Below are 18,704 nucleotides of genomic sequence, written 5' to 3' on the forward strand. Positions count from 1 at the left end.
CCAAATAATGAAGCCAACACAGAGGACCATGTAGCTGGGAGATGGGGAAAGGTATCATTGGACATGTCTGACCTCGATTCCTCAGAGATTGGTTTCTAGTTCAACCCAATACATTCTCTCTAGCACCTTCTCCTCCTCCTCTCTCTCTCTCTTATTTAGGCCACTTTGAATTGCTTTTCCACTTGCAGTTAAAAAAATCTTCATTCATAAAATCATATCTCAAAAAAGGGGTGGGGCCAGGTGCGGTAAAGGAGGGAGGCCTGAAAAGTAGGTGGGTCCAAGAGACGTCTTTGCCAAGGGAAGTCTGAAGTACCAAGCCCAAAGCAGAATCTGGTTCCATTGGACTCCTCAACCAGACCCATTTAGACAGTTTTAAAAAGTGGACTATGTCACCTTTTAGCAAGAGGGCTTGCCGTATATGATCACTCTTTTCATAGTATGGTGATGGGTTTTAGCAGATTCCCTCTTTCTGCCATAGTTTTTTAATGAGTGTAGAGAATTCAATTTTAACTTGAAGGATATATTAATAATAATGGAAATTCAGGCCACACCAAGGGAGACAGTTAGAGGAATGAGGCCACTTCCCCAGTGCTCTTTAATTCATAGCACCCTGGGAAGCCACCTTCTTAATTTTCATTCAGATCAGAAGTTACAAAATGGCAGCCAATGAGCCATAGCTGAGTTACAGATGGATTCTGTCTGGCTTGCAAAATATTGCCATCAAAAATTTTTATTCACATCTAACAATTATGAGATTTTATCTATATTTCTGGGTTCTCTTGAAAAAATGGGAAGGGCTGTCCACTCTGGACCCATTTTCCTATTGGCCACTTGAGGCTGGAGTCAAGAAGCAGCTACCCCCTTTGGATGAGTGTGAGTGCCCCAGTTTGCCACTGTCTACACCCAGCTGCCATTCACTTAAGTTACCTGCCTTATACCTATAAGCATCTGATTCACTGGAAATATCTCAAATTTCTCCAGACACTGAGATCAGACCAAACCCCTGCTTTAGGTTTATTTCACTATTGTTGATAAAATAATTCCCTGAACAGACATGTTCAAAATCCTCCAGGTTCATTCCTCTAAATATCTCCCCCAGTGTGGCCTGAATCTCCATTATTATTAATGGAGAAAACCTGATAAAACCATCCCCATAGTCTGAAGGACAGGAGGAGGAACAAGAGATTGACGCTTTGTCCTTCTTTGGTTAACTCAACACCCAAAGAATAGAGACTTCTGGAGCCAAAGTGCCTGAGTTTGAGTCCAGCGCTACCACTCATGGTCTACATGCTCTTAGTCAAGCTCATTCACTTTGCTGTACCTCAGTTTCCTCATCTGTACAAAGTACTATATTCTCTGCATCTATAAAATGGAATAAATTTTCATTGAATAGGGCTGCTGTGAGGGTCCAATGAGTGAATGCACATATCACACTGCCTTGCACACAGTAAACCCTCAATAAATGTTAAGTAAACTATATGCATATATTATATAATGTTTCGATATTTATTTGTAAGTTCCATATAAATTCTATACAGCTGGATTTATAGAAATACCGTTTATCATGCAAAATGTGTATGTTCTGCATTTGTATGTACAAAGTACATTCCTATAAAGCAAATCCCATTTTTAAAAAAATCAGCTTCCATCATAAAAAAAATAAAGTATGTGGTTTAGGAGATAAATACCTTGGTAAGGAACTTATGCTTAGAAAGCAATTAGACAACGATAAATCTCATGTGGCCCTGAGAATTGCTATTCTCTGCACTGTATGTTTTTCCTTCACTAATTACAATTCTCCTACACACATGCTTCTGATGAGAGTGTAAATTGCTATTAGCTTTTTGAAAAATGCCATAAAATATTTTCTTAAAAAAGTTTATTTATTTATTTTGAAGGATGGGGTAGAGGCAGAGGGAGAAAGAGAACCCCGAGGGGGCTCCGCACGGAACAGCGCGGGCTCGACCCCACAGACTGCGAAATCATGAGCTGAGACAAAACCAAGAGTTGGTCACTAAACTGACTGAGCCACCCAGGCTCCCCTTAACATATTTTCTTACAAAAATGAGATGTACAAGGCTATGTTACGTGTTGAAGGTTGGGTTCCATGGGAAGCAAACTGTGAAATGGAGGTTAGTATATGGGGTGCTTTGACGATCAGTAGCTGTGGGAAAGTGAAGGGACCAGAGCTCAGCTGTGATACAGTCACAGCAAAGGCCTCAGCCCATTTGGGGAGACTCTGGAGCTGGGATGGCACGGGAGTTGTTCTCACTTGGGGCAAAGGGACCAGGCCTTTATAGCCCTGTGTTAACTAGTCATTGTATGCAGGCTGCTGGTCATTATATGCAGGCTGCTCAGGTAAGGAGATATGACCCCAGGTGAGGGACTCTCTTCAGCTAAGGACCATTGTGGCAGTGGGGAGCCCAGCTGAGCTATCAGTCATCAACACTTCCAGCAGCTGCCAGAAGGATGCTTCAGTCCGGAAGCAGAGGATCTGGATTGTACACCTCAGGTCCCCCTATGATCTGCCCCTGGGCCACTTAGATTCTTTCACTTCGTGTCAAAGAAAAGCAAAGGGGCAAACCCTAGCCCCTGCCACTGTAGCCCGTCCCAAGGTAGCAACTCACACTCATGGTCTCCCTCCTCTCCTATCCATCCTAGATGGGTGAGGGTTGCCCCCCAGCTAGCATCGCTGCTGGTCTAGATGGTTTACCTAGTGGTGTGACCAGACCCTGAGCTCCTGGACACCTGTCCTTCTCAGGCTGTATGCGCGCATTTGTCCACTTGCCTTCCAAACTAGGCAAACTTCACTGATCTGGTGGACCCCTAAATCTTCACAAGACGGATTTCCCACCCTTTTGAACACGTGTGACTTACCAAGACTCCCACATATTTGCCACTTCTTGCTCACCTGATCTGACCAACGCGATGCCATCGATACAGTGAACCAATGTGACGTCCTTTGAAATGTGTAGATAGTCCAGGTCACTTTGGCATAGATTACCTAGGTCCTGATGCTCATTTGGCACATAGCTTCATTCTTCTTTATGGGGCAAGACTACATAGTGTATGTTGTATTCGTTTCAAGTGAATTCAGACTTCTCGTTTTCCTTTCTAATGAGGGTAAAAAAGAAAAACACCAACAGACCCACATTCACCAGATCAATGGTAGCATGCCATGTGCCTGAGACCGTGTTAGTTTAATCTAGCTAAGATCCTACTTGTGACATGGCAGTTACAATGAGACGACTCCACTGCATGAGTTCACTGTCATCCTCCAGGATGCATTTGCCTTCGGAGGAACATGGCAGGGATTACTACCTCTCAGATGTTAGGTCTCTAAGGGAGGCATAATCTCTGCTGTCTCTACAAGGGTACAATATCATTTTGGATTGACCACATTGGCTGTGGGGAAGAGGCAATTTCAAAAGCTTCCACTTAACTTTCCCGCTACAATAGCTCCTGCCCCACAAACAAAGGAACTGTTGGGGCTGTTCAGCTGCCAAGCATATGCATTAAAATTACACATTTGGAGACTGAAGAAATAAGTACCATGCTTGTCCACGGACCCAGTGGACTCACACTGAGCCAGATTCAACTTATTAACCTCTTCCCATAAGCCTCTAATCTACTGAGGGACCATGTTGACACTTCAGGTCCCAGATACTAATGATGACTTGGACTCTGTGTCCAACAGTCCTTGAAATATTTGAAACATGGCACAAAAACAGACACATAGACCAATGGAATAGAATAGAAACCCCAGAACTAGACCCACAAACATATGGCCAACTCATCTTTGACAAAGCAGGAAAGAACATCCAATGGAAAAAAGACAGCCTTTTTAACAAATGGTGCTGGGAGAACTGGACAGCAACACGCAGAAGGTTGAAACTAGACCACTTTCTCACACCATTCACAAAAATAAACTCAAAATGGATAAAGGATCTAAATGTGAGACAGGAAACCATCAAAACCTTAGAGGAGAAAGCAGGAAAAGACCTCTCTGACCTCAGCCGTAGCAATCTCTTACTCGACACATCCCCAAAGGCAAGGGAATTAAAAGCAAAAGTGAATTACTGGGACCTTATGAAGATAAAAAGCTTCTGCACAGCAAAGGAAACAACCAACAAAACTAAAAGGCAACCAACGGAATGGGAAAAGATATTCGCAAATGACATATCGGACAAAGGGCTAGTATCCAAAATCTATAAAGAGCTCACCAAACTCCACACCTGAAAAACAAATAACCCAGCGAAGAAATGGGCAGAAAACATGAATAGACACTTCTCTAAAGAAGACATCCGGATGGCCAACAGGCACATGAAAAGATGTTCAGCGTTGCTCCTTATCAGGGAAATACAAATCAAAACCACACTCAGGTATCACCTCACGCCAGTCAGAGTGGCCAAAATGAACAAATCAGGAGACTATAGATGCTGGAGAGGATGTGGAGAAACGGGAACCCTCTTGCACTGTTGGTGGGAATGCAAATTGGTGCAGCCGCTCTGGAAAGCAGTGTGGAGGTTCCTCAGAAAATTAAAAATAGACCTACCCTATGACCCAGCAATAGCACTGCTAGGAATTTATCCAAGGGATACAGGAGTCCTGATGCATAGGGCCACTTGTACCCCAATGTTCATAGCAGCACTCTCAACAATAGCCAAATTATGGAAAGAGCCTAAATGTCCATCAACTGATGAATGGATAAAGAAATTGTGGTTTATATACACAGTGGAATACTACGTGGCAATGAGGAAAAATGAAATCTGGCCTTTTGTAGCAACGTGGATGGAACTGGAGAGTGTGATGCTAAGTGAAATAAGCCATACAGAGAAAGACAGATACCATATGGTTTCACTCTTATGTGGATCCTGAGAAACTTAACAGGAACCCATGGGGGAGGGGAAGGAAAAAAAAAAAACGAGGTTAGAGTGGGAGAGAGCCAAAGCACAAGAGACTGTTAAAAACTGAGAACAAACTGAGGGTTGATGGGGGGTGGGAGGGAGGGGAGGGTGGGTGATGGGTATTGAGGAGGGCACCTTTTGGGATGAGCACTGGGTGTTGTATGGAAACCAATTTGTCAATAAATTTCGTATATATTTTAAAAAAAATATTTGAAACATTTGGATGTTTCATCTGCCTTTCCCCAGGGCGGGATTACCCAGGGTAGTAAGTGGCCATAGGAAGGGACTGGGGAAATCGTTACTGTATATGGTTGCCTTGTGTTGCAGGAACTTGACCTGGGAATTTACCTCTTCCTCAGGCCATGTGTTCTGAGCTTGAAAATGGGCTCAGGTGTAAAAACTGAGCAAGGGATCGTGAATCTTTATTGGAGAAGCAGCCCTTAGCCTCCTGATCACCCATCCTCGATTTCTTTTGTTTATAGATTAAACAATATCTTCCTTGACCACCCACGCAAACAGAGGAAAAGAATTAAAGCCAGAATGTGGAGGATTCCTCGCTGCAATTGAGAAAAACCCAACTACTGGCTTAGATTTTCTTTTTTTTTTTTTAATGTTTACTTTATTTTATTTATTTTATTGAGAGAGAGAGAGTGAGAGAGAACACAAGCTGGGGAGGGGCAGAGAAAGAGGGAGACAGAGGATCCAAAGCAGGCTCTGAGCTGTTAGTGCAGAGCCTAATGTGAGGCTTGATCACAAACTGTGATCAAACCTGAAGTTTGATGCTTAACCAGCTGAGACACTTAGGTGCCCCTGGCTTAGATTTTCTATTTGGATTCTCACAATTGACTTAATTTGGATTTCCTAATAGATCCATTTGAAGTTGTTTTCTATCATTTTACTCACAGTTGGAAAATCTACTGGATTCGTGGATGAAAGTGTTCAGCCTGTTATGATTTTCAAAATTTGTTCCACTCTGACCATTCGGGTGGGGATAGTATAATTTTTGCCAGGAGGGGAGCTGGAATCCCTCCTCTGACTAGGAGGATGGTCCAGAAGCTTCTCTGCTTCCCCCTTTGTTGTGTGCATGTCACCAGCAGTTTTCCCAGTAATCTTGGCTGCCATCTTGGGGAGGTGAGATCATTGAGCAGTGGGGGTGTGAGAGAGTTAGGTTCTGTGGGCAATAATAGCTTTGGCGAATATTCTGGATTGAGGTAGTGGGTCAGAAAAACACCTTCAGGCAAAAGCTCTTTCACACATGTGCGGGCAGCACCTGGGAAGAGTCTGGGTGGTCAGATGGAACTTTGGAAAACCTCAGCCAACAAAGCAAGAGGCCAGTGCAATAACGCGATGTTGGTCTCATCAACCTGCTGCTGAGGTTTGCTTGGGGGTGAATCATCTCAATGGCTAGAACAAGCAACTTAAGCCAAGTTCACCAGCTAATTGCTTGGTCCTCATCTGCATTTCACCAGTGTGGACAGAACCTTGGCTTTTTGCCTAAGAGATTCAATAATAAATCAACAAGTCTGAAATCCCACAAGCAACTGTCCCTTTCTTCAAAATGTTGATCTCTTCACCCTGTTCACCCTTCTCTCCCAAATTCCTGTCTCTTTCCACAGATTTCATCAACATTTTAATAGAGTGGTAAGACTCTAACAGCAAATGCTTCCTCAGGTTAGCCCTTATCTTCTACTTATATTTCTCCAGGGTCCTAAATGTATATGTATGATATGGGGTGCCTGGGTGGCTCAGTCGGTTGGGTGTCCGACTTCAGCTCAGCTCATGATCTCACAGCTCATGGGTTCGAGCCCCGTGTCAGGCTCTGTGCTGACAGCTCAGAGCCTGGAGCCTATTTCAGATTCTGTGTCTCCCTCTCTCTGTCCCTCCCCTGCTCACATTCTGTCTCTCTCTCTGTCTCAAGAATAAACATTAAAAAAAAATTAAACAAATAAAGAAGTGTCGCTATATATTAAAAAAAAAACAAAATTTATATGTATGATATATATTATATATTTATCACATATTTGTAGAATGAATTATATATTTAAATTTATTTATTTTATCATATTAGCTCATAATTATAAATACATAAAGTATATTTTATGCTACTAATTATAGTACAAATATATTATACACATAGTGTATTATAAAAATAAACATTTTGCTTATATAATACACATTATGTATATATTAGAGACCCAGTGCCAGCAACTCAGCCCAACTCACCCATTAAGTCCCAACCCAAATATCACTTCCTCCTCTATAAAGATGCCGCCAACTTCCCTGGACTGAGGTAATCTCTTCTGTGTGTGCTCATTGTGGCCTGGATTGCACCTTCATTGGACACTTAGCACGCTTGAATTGTTTTTAAATTTTTTCTCTTTTTTTCGTGGGATTGGGCTCTTTCTGGTTACAATCGGATCATATTTTTTTATTTTTTTTTTATTTGAAAGAGAGAGAGAGAGAGAGAGAGAGACAGAGCACAATCAGGAGAGGGGCAGAGAGATGGAGACAAGCAGGCTCCAGGCTCTGAGCTGTCATCACAGAGCACGACACTGGGCTTGAACGCACAGACCATGTGATCATGACCGGAGCCGAAGCCGGACACCCAACCGACTAAGCCACCCAGGCGCCCCTCGGATCATATTTTTTTCAATGTTTATTTACTTTGAGAGAAAGAGAGAAGGGGAGAGAGTGTGAGTGGGGGAGGGGCAGAGAGAGAGGGAGAGAGAGTCCCAAGCAGGCTCCACACTGTCAGCGCAGAGCCCAACATGGAGCTCGAACTCATGAACCATGAGATCATGACCTGAGCCAAAATCAAGAGTCAGATATTTAACTGACTGGGCCACCCAGGCGCCCCAGAATCCCATCATGTTAATCAGAGCATCCTTAATACCAATTGGGAGTCCAGTCTCCGGCACACTAGTGACAGGCAATGTTTGTTGAAAGAATGAAATTATTTCAATGCCTGGCTCATAGAAAACATTAAGCAGATGTGTGCTGAGTGAATGAAGAAGGAAAAAATTAATAGCTGAGTTAGTAGATCGATCAGTCCCTCATGAACATGTGCAGGGCCTTGGGCAAGAGACCACATTGAGGCTCACTTACTATATATCTAATTAAACAAGTTACAAAACAAGCTAACTGACAAACGTGTTGAATAAAATGTTCTCTCTTCCTATCTTGACAAATACATCTTTATAACCAAAAGGGGACAGATACATGAAAAGTTATGTATTATGTGTGACTAAAAATAGGCAAAATATCAAAGATGTTCAAGTCTAATAAATATTGCAGATGTTGAGGTGCTGTATCGAGGGGCTGATGATTTGGAGATAAATAACAAAATAAAGACAAATATAATTCATAAATTATGTACATCTAGCCTACACTATTCATTTTTCTTGCCTTCATTTCAGCAAAAGCAATGGGTATTGCGAGTTTTTCATGTAATTTGTATTTTATTGACAGTAATGCAGATTGCAGAAGTTTTCTTGGATCCCTGAAGTTTTTAGACCTTTTTATGCAGAAATTACTTTCAACCTGGAGAAGCACAAATATATAAGCTCATATGTACAATTAAGTGCAGCAGTTGACTGCTATTAGTGGTTTACAATGACAAAAATAAAAACCAAGGGGCCCATCACTATGGGAATGGTTGAATAAATTTTAGCATAGCTGCACCATATTATGCAACCACTTAAGGAAATAAATAGGAGCCGTATCACTGGACTTGGGGGGATTTCCATGAGACTGTCCTGAGAAAAGCCATATGTACAGAAATGTGTATAATTCATCTCATTTACAAAATAGACAATGATAAAAACCTACATGTGTATGTGTATTTTTGACATATTTATACAGGATGCATTTGAAAATGGAGAAAAGGGTGGAAGAAATCACGCTGATTGTTAGCTTGGATTTTCTGTATGTGTGCATTGGAGGAAATGGTAATGCAGGTTGTAAAAGGGATTATAGGTATGAAAAGAAAAAGTAAAATCTGGCTAAAAAGAATCCTGTATACCTTATTTGACCTCAAGTGCTCAATATCCCACATGTGTTTATATGGAAGATGGGAAACTAGAGAGAAAGTTTATATCCACATTTACTAACATATAGGCGTGACAACAGACATATAATTGTCCAGGAAAATACTGTGATGTCATTCAATTTCATTAATAGCAAATAAACAAATAAACAACGTAAAAACTCTACTAATAGATGTCTGTGTGTTTAAATGGATGAACAAGGAGACAAATATGGGTAGACATGTACCCAGCCATTAATACTAGTTCCCTCAGGGGATGGAGTAAGAGATGGGCCAGGAGAAAGATAGTTTTTTTTCTTAATACATCTCAGTGTTGTTCTATTGGTTACAAAAAACATGGAAACTCTAATATGCTTCTTTTGTAATTGGAGAAATAACAAATCAGGGCTTTGCTAAAAAAATGGAAGTCCTTGAAGAGCTGGCCTTCATCCTGATACTGTTACTTAACACCTCTATTTCCTTGGGCAGTTTCCTTAACTTAAGAAATTGTTCCAAGGTGGTTAGATAAAACAGAGTCTGAAGAAAGTAAAAAAAATAAGTTTGGCACAAAAACAGACACATAGACCAATGGAATAGAATAGAGAACCCAAAATTGAACCCACAAATGTATGGCCAACTAATCTTTGACAGAGCAGGAAAGAGTATCCAATGAAAAAAAGAGTGTCTTTAGCAAATGGTGCTGGGAGAACTGGACATCAATATGCAGAAGAATGAAACTAGACCACTTTCTTTCTTACACCATACATACAAAAAAATTCAAAATGGATGAAAGACCTAAATGTGAGACAGGAAACCATCAAAACCCTAGAGGAGAAAGCAGGCAACAACCTCTTTGACCTCAGCTGCAGCAATTTCTCACTCAACACATCTCCAAAGGCAACGGAATTAAAAGCAAAAATGAACTATTGGAACTTCATCCAAATAAAAAGCTTCTGCACTGCGAAGGAAACAATCAACAAAACTAAAAGGCAACCGACAGAATGGGAAAAGATATTTGCAAATGACATATCGGATAAAGGGTTGGAACCCAGAATCTATAAAGAACTCACCAAACTCCACACCCAAAAAACAAATAATCCAGTGAAGAAATAGGCAGAATACATGAAGAGACACTTTTCCAAAGAAGACATCCAGATGGCCAACAGACACATGAAATGATGCTCAGCGTCACTCATCATCAGGGAAATACAAATTAAAGCCACATTGAGATACCACCTCATGCCGGTCAGAGTGGCTAAAATGAACACATCAGGAGACTATAGATGCTGGCGAGGATATGGAGAAATGGCAACCCTCTTGCCTTGTTGGTGGGAATGCAAACAGGTGCAGCTGCTCTGGAAAACAGCGTGGAGGTTCCTCAAAAAATTAAAAATAGATCTACCCTATGACCCAGCAATAGAACTACTAGGAATTTACCCAAGGGATACAGGAGTGCTGATGTATAGGGGCACATGTACCCCAATGTTTATAGCAGCACTTTCAACAATAGCCAAAGTATGGAAAGAGCCTAAATGTCCATCAACTGATGAACAGATAAAGAAGATGTGGTTTATATACACAATGGAAAACTACTTGGCAATGAGAAAGAATGAAATCCTTCCATTTGCAGCAACATGGATGGAACTGGAGGGTATTATGCTGAGTGAAATAAGTCAGTCAGAGAAAGACATCATATGCTTTCACTCATATGTGGATCTTGAGAAACTTAACAGAAGGCCATGGAGGAGCAGAAGGGGAAAAAATAGTTACAGAGAGGGAGGGAGGCAAACCATAAAAGGCCCTGAAATACAGAGAACAAACTGAGGGTGGATGGGGAGTGAGGGAGAGGGGAAAGTGGGAGATGGGCATTGAGGAGGGCACTTGTTGGGATGAGCACTGGCTGTTGTATGTAAACCAATTTGACAATAAATTATATTTAAAAAAAGAAATTACATTTATTTTTTATATGGGATAATGGTTTTGTGTCTTTTTTAAAGAGCACATATCTTTTGAAGATGTATACTGAAGTATTTAGAAATAAAATTATGTGAGGATAGTATTTGTTTCAAAATAATCAAAGTGAGGGAACACTGGTAGGAGAGTAAAGATAAAATAATATTGATCACATATTGATAGTTTCTGAAGCTGATTGGTGGGCATATTAGGTTCATAATATTCCATTTTTATATATAATTATAAATGTTCACAATAAAAAGTATATGCATACACACTTATATGCACTTGTATATGCATGCAAACTTATGTGTTTGTATATGTGTATAAATATGTCAAAATTATTTTTAATAATCCCAAAGTAGAAATAACCCAAATACTATCAACAATAGAATGAGTAAATGAATTAAGGCATATTCATGCAATGGAATACTACATAGCAATGAAAATGAACCAAGGATAGCTTCATGAAAACATACTCATGAATCTCATGAACATAATTTGAATAAAAGAAACCAGATGCAACAGAATACACATTGTGTGTTTCCATTCATATACAAGCCAAAAACATTCAAAAACTAACCTAAGGTGTTATAAATTAGGACAGGACTACCTTTCAGAGGGAGGACAAAGATATGATTGAGAGGGAAATGAGGGGTCTTATGAAGTATCACTAATATTCTATTTTTTCTATTTTTCATTTTTATTTTCGAAGTATAGTTGACATACGTTATACTAGCTTCAGGTGTACCACGTACTGATTCAACAATTGTCTACGATACCCAGTGGTCACCATGACAAATGCAGTCACCTCCTACCACTGTATAACATTATGACAATATTATTGACTATTCCCTATACTGTTCTTTTGATCTCCGTAACTTATTTCATAACTGGAAGTTTACCTCTTAATCCCCTTCACCTATTTTGCCTATCCCCCCCCGCCCCCCCCACACACACACCTCCTCTCTGGCAATCACGGTCTTTTCTCTGTATTTATAGGCCTATTTCTGCTTTTATTTGTTCATTTGTTGTTGTTGTGTTTTCAATTCTACATATAAGAGAAGTTGTATGGTATACATCTTTTGATCACTTTGCATAATTCCCTTTGGGTCCATTCATGTTGTTGCAAATGACAAGATCTCATTCTTTCTTAGAGGTGAGTAATGCTGCATTGTATATATACACCACATCTTCTTTATCCAGCCATCTATTCATGGACACTTAGGTTGCTTCCATATCTTGGTTATTGTAAATAACGCTGCAATACCCATAGGGATGCATATATCTTTTCAAATTCGTGTTTTCATTTTCTTTGGGCAAATACCTAGTAGTGCAATTCCTGGATCATACGGTAATTCTGCTTTTAATCCTTTGAGGAATCTCCCTACAATTTTCCACAGTGGCTGCACCAATTTGCATTCCCACCGATAGTGCACAGGGTTCCCCTTTCTCCACATCCTCACCAACACTTGTTATTTCTTGTCTTTTTGATATCCAGTGCTTCTTAACCAGAGAGATGTACACGGAGGTGTGTTCACTTTGGGATAATTCACTGAGCCCTTATGCTTTATGCACTTTCTGTATGCATGTTATACTTCAATAAAAAAATAAAAGCATTAAAAATAAAGAAGAAATAGGCTCTGAAGGAGTGCTTCAGGAACTTTCCTTTTGTAACACCTCATTTTTACTTTTGAAACTGAGAACTTGGAAGAGTCAAGGTCAGGCACCCAACAGGAGGGTGCGGTGGCTACAATGAAAACTGTGCAAGAATGAGGACTGGGAGTGGGAAGGGGTGGGCAGGAACCTAGTCACCAGTAGGAAATGCCTACTCAAACCGGAGCTATGGGGACAGCCCAAGGTCAGAGGTTGGTGGGAAGGAAAGGGTAGGCCACCAAAAGATTGTGTAGCATGTTCTGACTGCACTCTCTATTAAGGAGGCAGTGGGGTAGAAGGGCCACAAGGCAATGAGCAACACTGGGGCTTATAGCACAGAGGTCAGATCTGGACCACGAGGCTTCTTCCCAAGGCAGCCATGTGTGTGTTCAAATCTAAATGAATGTTTACCCCAGGGTGAGCTCGGGGAACTCCAAAAAAATGGATAGGGCTGAAAATGGGGTTAAAAATCAGAGTAGAAAATCTGGCCTAGATTGGGGGGTCAGGATGGTCAGTAGATAATTGAAGACTTGGAGGCACTGTAGTCAATGGGAGTTCACAGCTTGTCCATGTTGGTCATTGGACGAGGGGAGGTGGGAGGTCGGTGTCCAGCTTCAGGCCATAGGACTTTAACAGGGATGAAATTTACTGTAGTACAGCTTTTGGCCACTGGTCAAATCTCGAATGCAGAGAACTCTTAACCCAACCACCAAGACTTACAAAGAAGCTCAGGTTGAGAGAGAGACCTGTGTTCAAATCCTTGTTCTGTGATTTAATAGCCAAATGAGTTTGAGCAAGTCATTTAATCTTCCCATGGCTTAGTTTCCTCATCTATGAAATGAGCACAATAATACTTACTTCAGAGTGGGGATGGAGGAAGAAACAAAAGGAAACACGGGCAAAGTGTCAGGCATACCCCAGCTATCATACTGTAAATGATAGCGGTGCCTTGACCTACCAAGTTCTGTGAGCATTAGTGGATAGACACTATGAAGTCTATTTTGGTAACTCTGCTGTGATTTGGAAATATGCCAAATTCTTAGCTGTGCTCGGTATTGATGAGATGCTGGGCTAGGCAGCCTTGGCTTAGTGAGCTGGGACTGTTTGTTGGTTGGGATTCCGTGAAGGATTTTGCAGATTCGCAGACACAGTTCCCAAGATGCCCTGCCTTGAGGAAGAGCCCCTTTGTTGCAGGACGGTCCCTGCCATCCATGTTGGGAGGGAGTTTCTGGCATGGAATTACCTCAACTCTAGGCCCGTCATCTTCTGCAGCCTCCTTTGGACCCCCCTGGTCCATTTGGGGGTCGTCTAGAGCTGGGTAAAGTCAAAGTGCCCTTTGAGGCTCCATTACCCCCTCTGAACTTCCCTGAAGAACCCCAGAGCTAACATTGCAGGGCCTGCTGGGGAGGGCTAGGCTCCCGCCCAGCTCAAAGATGCTCCAGTCTGGCTACCACATCCTTCCTTCCCAAAGGCTCACCTCCCGCCTCCTCACTTGGTTCTCTGAACTCCCTCTGCAAGGTCTACAGGCCACTTCCGGCTGAGCCTCTCAAAACAAAGCAGGAACTCGCACCCAGCCACATCCCCTCCCACCCACCCCAGTCCGGCTTCATCTCCACTATCGATTTCAGTTTGGATAACCATCGTTTAGCCCATCTGGTTCACTTGACCACATCACTTGACAGGTATTGCACCCAGAAACCTCAGAATCAGTGTGGCTGCAACACATAAACACAGTTCTTAATATTCATGGCATATCCATGCAGCGACCATCATTTCAAAAGCAGATTCTGTTTTAGTTGTGGGGTTTTTTCTCGGCAGTGTGAGGTCAGGGTAAATAATGATTGAAATGTGAGTGTTGTCATATGTTTTCCCAGCCTCTGCTCATTAAAGAGGATTCTGACTTGTACTACTTGGATTCTTAGCCTCCCCCCACCCTCCAAGGAGGACCTTGTCTGGCTAGGCCAGTTCTTGGGCTTTTGCGATGGGTGATTGTAAGACTGAAGAAGGGAGAAAGACCACAAGATGCACGTGGGAGGGAGGGCTAGAGAGTCGTCCTAGGGGGATTGTCAAGGCCAAGTGCAGTTGTAGTACATGAGGACAGTGGGGGTTAGGGGAGAAAAAGGTTCATAGTGGTTGGTAAACACGAGCTTTTCTGACATCACTTTTTTGCGTGAAGTATGTTTCTTTAGCCATAACTCAGCTTCAAAACTGGACCGCATAGATCATGACTTTATGAATGGTACAGCTGCAATGGACAGAGACTCAACCACATTTCTGAGAAAACTTGGGGAGGGGATTTTAAGGACACAGAAGGGTTTGAATTGGAATTGGGGCATTTCTGAAACAGAAACGGGCCCAGGGGGTGATCTCCTCGATCTTCTCGTGGGCTCCATGGGCTCTATCGGCCGGAACGTCTGCTTTCTCCATTGCCCCATTCCCTCACGCCATTGGATAGCCTCCCATCATTGCACATGGTGTCTATTCCCACATAACCTTCTGATCACCCGTGGCTCCCACGACCTTCCTGCTCCACTACTGAACTACTGCCTCATAATTCCTGGCAGAGCAAATCTGATTAGCCCAACTCATCTTTTTTAGTTGGCCCCCATCATTAGTGACTGCTCAGACTATGGACTGGCTGCCTTGGCCTGGGACACACTTCTAATCCCCTCAGAGTGGCTCAGAAGTGACGGGCTCACCTCTGTGGCTTTCCCGTGAGCAGGGCTGTTAGTAGCATAGTTTCACTTTGTAGGGGTGTTGGGTGTTGGCAAAATGAGGTCCAAGGGTCTGGTCCTGGCACTGTGGAAAGCACAGGCCCAGTATCTGGTCGTGGCTCCGTCTGGTGTTGTGACCTTGAGTAAGTCATTTCACTTCTCTGCACCTCAGCTCTCTCATTATGACCCCTCCCCTCTCAACTATCACAGGGTTATGAAGGAAGACTAAATCAAATCTTATGTGAAAAGTCTCACAAAAGGGGAGAGCGGTGCCTGGTGGCTCAGTTGGTTAAGCATCTGACTCCTGATTTCAGCTCAGGTCATGATCTCACGGTTGTAAGATCGAGCCCCACGTTGGCTCCTTGCTGGGTGTAGAGCCTACTTAAGATTCTCCCTCTCCCTCTGCCCCCTCCCCTGCTCTCTTTCTCTCAAAAAAAATAATCTTATGTGAAAAGCTATTTCAAAAACATATATGCACCCCTATGTTTATTGCCACATTACTTACAATGGCCAATTTATGAAGCAGTTTAAGTGTCCATTGATTGATGAATGGATAAAGATGTGGTATAGACATACAGTGGGATACTGCTTAGTCATGAAAAGGAATGAAATCTTGCCATTTGTTATGACATGGATGGATCTAGAGAGTATAATGCTAAATGAAATAAGTTGGAGAAAGACAAATATCTTATGATTTCACTCATATGTGGAATTTAAGAAACAAAACAAATGAACAAATCAAAAAAAGAGACAGGGTCGCCTGGGTGGCTTAGTCGGTTTAGCGTCCGACTTCGGCTCATGATCTCATGGTCCGTGAGTTCAAGCCACGCGTGGGGCTCTGTGCTAACAGCTCAGAGCCTGGAGCCTGCTTCAGATCCTGTGTCTCCCTTTCTCTCTGCCTGTCCCCTGCTTGCGCTCTGTCTCCCTCCCTCTCTCAAAAATAAACATTAAAAAGATCTAAAGGGGGGCGCCTGGGTGACTCGGTCGGTTAAGCGTCTGACTTCGGCTCAGGTCACGATCTCGCGGTCCGTGAGTTCAAGCCCCGCTTTGGGCTCTGTGCTGACAGCTCGGAGCCTGGAGCCTGTTTCAGATTCTGTGTCTCCCTCTCTCTCTGCTCCTCCCCTGTTCATGCTCTGTCTCTCTCTGTCTCAAAAATAAATAAACGTTAAAAAAGATCTAAAGGAAAAAAAAGAGACAAACCAAAAAACAGACTCTTAACTATAGAGAACAAACTGATGGTTACCAGAGGGGAGGTGGGTTGGGGGAGAGGTGAAATAGGCAATGGGGACTAAGGAGGGCACCTGTTCTGATGAGCACTGGGTGTTGTAAGGAAGTGTAGAATCACTGTATTATACACCTGAAACTCCTATTACACTGTATGTTAACTAACTGGAATTTAAAAAATCTTGGGTGAAAAGGCTTGGAAGATTTCTAGGGATTCACAAATGCAATAATGCTGACATGCTTCTTTAATACCAAGATACACATTTCTCATTTTATTGGATTTTAAAATCAGACATCTTACAATTTATGCGTTATAACATTTAATGTTATAGTTTTTATTGTTTCCCTAAATGTTAGAAAGTCTGTGGTATGTCTTACCATCAGTGGCAGATCTTATAAGTAAATAAAATCTGCATTTGCTTTCTATCCCTGTGGACCATAATTTAGCAGTTAAAGCAATGCCCATTTATTATCTCACAGTTTTGTAGGCTCACCTGGCTTTCTCAGCTCGGAGTCTCACAATGCTGAAATCCAAGTGCTGGTGGTCAAGAGTGCTATCACACCTGAGGGTCCGGGTCCTCTTCCAAGCTCTCCAATTGTTGGCAGAATTCAGTTCTTTGCAACTGTAAGACTGAGGCCCTCAGCGCCTAGAGGCTACACATATTTCTTTGCTATGTGATCCTCTCCAAATATGGCAGTTAGTTTCTTTAAGGTTACTTTTTATTTTTGAGAGAGAGGGGGGACAGAGGATCCAAAGCAGGTTGTGTGCTGACAGCAAAGACCCCGATGTGGGGCTCGAACTCATGAACCATGCGATCATGACCAGCACTGAAGTCGGACGCTTAGCTGACCGAGACACTCAGGTGTCTAAACCCTCTTTTAAAGTGTTTACCTGATTGGGTCAGGCCCACCCTGATGATACCCTTCCTTTTGATGAACACAGAGTCAACTACTTAGGCACGTCTGAGAAGTCCCTTCACCTTTGTCACACAGTGTAACCCAAACAGAGGACAGAAATGCCACCATGCTCTCATGTCCCACCCACTCCACCCACTGTCCTGGGGAGGGGATTATATGGTGTGTGACCCCTGGGGCAGGAATCTGGGAGCCATCTTAGAAATCTGCCTGCCACGGTATCTACAAATATAACAAACATGACACTGTTATAAGGAAAATTGATTACGACCCCCAGTTTCCTTTTGTGTCTTCCTGCTGCACCTCCGGGCTGTAGCTCTCAGAAGCCCCCAGTGGAAAGATTAATCTGAACTTTTTCTGTAGCCTTTCATTTCCCTTGGGTCACCAAATGGCCGGGGTGGCAAATAAACTTCAGCTCGTTCACCAACCTGCTGGGATAGCTAGTCACTGCCCAGTGTTACCTGTCGAGAAGGACTGTCAGATTGCACGTGGGGTTCCCCAGAGAAGCAAGCCCCAAGGCCCCAAGGTACTGGTTATAATGCATTAACTTCTCCCTTGTGCATCTACAGTGTGATGAGTTGTGTAAATTCTTAGGGCGATCAAGAAAATGGTCATTTCTGTTCTCTGATTCTGATGAGGAACTCCGGTTGAGATCAGGCGGTCTGACATCAAGTGCCGACAGTTGTCACGGGGGGTTGGGCAGGGGACCGATAGTGTGGGTGCTGTGACTTTGCCGTCCCTGATTCCCTGCCTTCAGGATCTGGGGCATCATCATCATCACAGGCCAGCCCCTCTCCTTGAATATCTCCCATGGAGGCAATTAATTCTAAGACCTCTGCGGTAGTGTGCACAGAACACAGGAGAGAGAGGACCTCCCTAAAAGCTGAGAGGCTGACAAGCCTCCCCCCCCTCCCGCCCCCACCCCCCGCACTCACTTTCTAGCTGTACCGTGCTTTGTATCCCTCCTAGGATTAGGAAAATGAGTCAAAGTTCACATCCCTTGAGCTAAAGCTGAAGGCACTGGTGATCTTGGACAGATGGTGATTGTCCATAGAAAGCCTTGCTTTGCCTTTAGGGAGTCCCTAATACATTATTGTTAGTAATGAGAATGCTTGACATCTTCAATCAAATCAACAGAAACCATCCTTCCTCCTTCTTTAGCCTACAACCTGTAAATGCACTTTTCAACAATAACAGTCAAGCGTATTCCCACTGCCGTCTCTTGTAAATAGCTGGGGTGTCTGTTTTGTCTGCACGTTCCACGAGACTGTGAGTTTCTTTTCTTTTTTTAAAAATTTTTTAATGTTTATT

At 42.7% G+C, this 18,704-nt stretch overlaps 1 long non-coding RNA gene across 1 annotated transcript; it reads right to left on the reverse strand.

Annotated features, from left to right (window-relative positions):
- Positions 1-1,862: 1,862 nt before the first annotated feature.
- On the reverse strand, positions 1,863-18,293 carry LOC123383100. The gene is made up of 2 exons (XR_006592465.1): positions 16,973-18,293; positions 1,863-3,114 (listed from the first exon to the last, which is right to left on the reverse strand). It is a non-coding gene; the product is annotated as an uncharacterized LOC123383100 (long non-coding RNA).
- Between the last annotated feature and the right edge of the window lie 411 nt (positions 18,294-18,704).

Source organism: Felis catus, chromosome F2 (genome assembly GCF_018350175.1).
Source record: "Felis catus isolate Fca126 chromosome F2, F.catus_Fca126_mat1.0, whole genome shotgun sequence".
NCBI classification, from domain to species: domain Eukaryota; kingdom Metazoa; phylum Chordata; class Mammalia; order Carnivora; family Felidae; genus Felis; species Felis catus.